Source organism: Oncorhynchus tshawytscha, linkage group LG34 (assembly GCF_018296145.1).
Source record: "Oncorhynchus tshawytscha isolate Ot180627B linkage group LG34, Otsh_v2.0, whole genome shotgun sequence".
NCBI classification, from domain to species: domain Eukaryota; kingdom Metazoa; phylum Chordata; class Actinopteri; order Salmoniformes; family Salmonidae; genus Oncorhynchus; species Oncorhynchus tshawytscha.
Window position 1 is genome coordinate 8,222,686 of NC_056462.1, and position 3,879 is coordinate 8,226,564.

Here is a 3,879-nt window from a genome sequence, read left to right on the forward strand (position 1 = left end):
GCACACTACCTATAGGCCCTTCCTGCACCCCTCCTCTAGGCCCTACCTGCACCCTACCTCTAGCCCCTACCTCTAGGCACTACCTGCACCCAACCTCTAGGCACGACCTGCACCCATATCTCTAGCCCCTACCTGCACCCTACCTCTAGGCACTACCTGCACTCTACCTCTAGGCACTACCTGCACCCTACCTCTAGGCACTACCTGCACTCTACCTCTATCCCCTACTTGCACCCTACCTCTAGCCCCTACTGGCACCCTACCTCTACCCCATACTTGAACCCTACCTCTAGCCCCTACATGCACCCTACCTCTAGCCCCTACATGCACCCTACCTCTAGCCCCTACCTCTCGCCACTACCTCTAGGCACTACCTGCACCCTACCTCTAGGCACAACCTGCACCCTACCTCTAGCCCCTACCTGCACCCTACCTCTAGCCCCTACCTGCACCCTACCTCCAGCCCCTACCTCTATCCCCTACCTGCACCCTACCTGTAGGCCCTACTTGAACCCTACCTCTAGCCCCTACCTGCACCCTACCTCTATCCCCTACCTCTAGGCCCTACCTGCACCCTACCTCTAGGCCCTGCCTGCACCCTACCTCTAGCCCCTACCTCTACCCTACCTCTAGGCCCTACCTGCACCCTACCTCTAGGCCCTACTTGCACCCTACCTCTAGCCCCTACCTGCACCCTACCTCTATCCCCTACCTCTATCCCCTACCTCTAGGCACCACCTGCACCCTACCTCTAGCCCCTACCTGCACCCTACCTCTAGGCCCAACCTGCACCCTACCTCTAGACCCAAACTGCACCCTACCTCTAGCCCCTACCTCTATCCCCTACCTCTAGGCACCACCTGCACCCTACCTCTAGCCTCTACCTGCACCCTACCTCTAACCCCTACCTCTAAAAACTACCTGCACCCTACCTCTATCTGCACACTACCTCTATCCCCTACCTGCACCCTACCGCTATCCCCTACTTGCACCCTACCTCTAGCCCCTACTTGCACCCTACCTCTAGCCCATACTTGCACCCTACCTCTAGCCCCTACCTCTAGGCACTACCTGCACCCAACCTCTAGGCACGACCTGCACCCATATCTCTAGCCCCTACCTGCACCCTACCTCTAGGCACTACCTGCACCCTACCTCTAGGCACTACCTGCACCCTACCTCTAGGCACTACCTGCACCCTACCTCTATCCCCTACTTGCACCCTACCTCTAGCCCCTACTGGCACCCTACCTCTACCCCATACTTGAACCCTACCTCTAGCCCCTACCTGCACCCTACCTCTAGCCCCTACATGCACCCTACCTCTAGCCCCTACCTCTCGCCACTACCTCTAGGCACTACCTGCACCCTACCTCTAGGCACAACCTGCACCCTACCTCTAGCCCCTACCTGCACCCTACCTCTAGCCCCTACCTGCACCCTACCTCCAGCCCATACCTCTATCCCCTACCTGCACCCTACCTGTAGGCCCTACTTGAACCCTACCTCTAGCCCCTATCTGCACCCTACCTCTATCCCCTACCTCTAGGCCCTACCTGCACCCTACCTCTAGGCCCTGCCTGCACCCTACCTCTAGCCCCTACCTGCACCCTACCTCTATCCCCTACCTCTATCCCCTACCTCTAGGCACCACCTGCACCCTACCTCTAGCCCCTACCTGCACCCTACCTCTAGGCCCAACCTGCACCCTACCTCTAGACCCAAACTGCACCCTACCTCTAGCCCCTACCTCTATCCCCTACCTCTAGGCACCACCTGCACCCTACCTCTAGCCTCTACCTGCACCCTACCTCTAACCCCTACCTCTAAAAACTACCTGCACCCTACCTCTATCTGCACACTACCTCTATCCCCTACCTGCACCCTACCGCTATCCCCTACTTGCACCCTACCTCTAGCCCCTACTTGCACCCTACCTCTAGCCCATACTTGCACCCTACCTCTAGCCCCTACCTGCACCCTACCTCTAGCCCCTACCTCTAGATACTACCTGCACCCTACCTCTATCCCCTACCTCTATGCACAACCTGCACACTACCTCTAGCCCCTACCTGCACCCTACCTCTAGCCCCTACCTGCACCCTACCTCCAGCCCCTACCTCTATCCCCTACCTGCACCCTACCTGTAGGCCCTACTTGAACCCTACCTCTAGCCCCTACCTGCACCCTACCTCTATCCCCTACCTCTAGGCCCTACCTGCACCCTACCTCTAGGCCCTGCCTGCACCCTACCTCTAGCCCCTACCTCTATCCCCTACCTCTAGGCCCTACCTGCACCCTACCTCTCGGCCCTACTTGCACCCTACCTCTAGCCCCTACCTGCACCCTACCTCTAAACACTACCTGCACCCTACCTCTGACACTACCTGCACCCTACCTCTATCCCCTACCTCTAAGCACTACCTGCACCCTACCTCTATCCCCTACCTCTAGCCACTACCTCTAGGCAGTACCTGCACCCTACCTCTAGGCACAACCTGCACCCTACCTCTATCCCCTACTTGCACCCTACCTCTATCCCCTACTTGCACCCTACCTCTAGCCCCTACTTGCACCCTACCTCTAGCCCCTACCTGCACCCTACCTCTAGCCCCTACCTGCACCCTACCTCTAGCCCCTACCTGCACCCTACCTCTAGCCCCTACCTGCACCCTACCTCTAGCCCCAACCTCTAGGCACTACCTTCACCCTACCTCTAGGCACTACCTGCACCCTACCTCTAGGCCCAACCTGCACCCTACCTCTAGACCCAAACTGCACCCTACCTCTAGCCCCTAACTCTATCCCCTACCTCTAGGCACCACCTGCACCCTACCTCTAGCCTCTACCTGCACCCTACCTCTAGCCCCTACCTCTAAAAACTACCTGCACCCTACCTCTTGCCCCTGCCTGCACCCTACCTCTTGCCCCTGCCTGCACCCTACCTCTAGCCCCTACCTCTAAACACTACCTGCACCCTACCTCTAGACACTACCTGCACCCTACCTCTATCCCCTACCTCTATGCACTACCTGCACCCCATCACACTTCCGGCGCCGACAGAGATGGCCGCCTCGCTTCGCGTTCCTAGGAAACTATGCAGTTTTTTGTTTTTTTACGTGTTATTTCTTACACTAGTACCCCAGGTCATCTTAGGTTTCATTACATACAGCAGAGAAGAACTACTGAATATAAGATCAGCGTCAACTCACCATCAGTACGACCAAGAATATGTTTTTCGCGATGCGGATCCTGTGTTCTGCCTTACAACCAGTGTAACGGAGTGGATTCCATGCAGCAACCCAAAAAACGACTCAGAAAAAGAGGGAAACGAAGCGGTCTTCTGGTCAGACTCCGGAGACGGGCACACCGTGCACCACTCCCTAGCATTCTTCTCGCCAATGTCCAGTCTCTTGACAACAAGGTTGATGAAATCCGAGCAAGGGTAGCATTCCAGAGGGACATCAGAGACTACAACGTTCTCTGCTTCACGGAAACATGGCTAACCGGAGAGACGCTATCCGAAGCGGTGCAGACAGCGGGTTTCTCCACGCATCGCGCCGACAGAAACGAACATCTTTCTGGTAAGAAGAGGGGCGGGGGCATATGCCTTATGACTAACGTGACATGGTGTGATGACAGAAACATACAGGAACTCAAATCCTTCTGTTCACCTGATTTAGAATTCCTCACAATCAAATGTAGACCGCATTATCTACCAAGAGAATTCTCTTCGATTATAATCACAGCCGAACTTTATTTAACTCTCTGCAAACTGGAAACGATTTATCCGGAGACTGCATTCATTGTAGCTGGGGATTTTAACAAGGCTAATCTGAAAACAAGACTCCTAAATTTTATCAGCATATCGATTGCGCA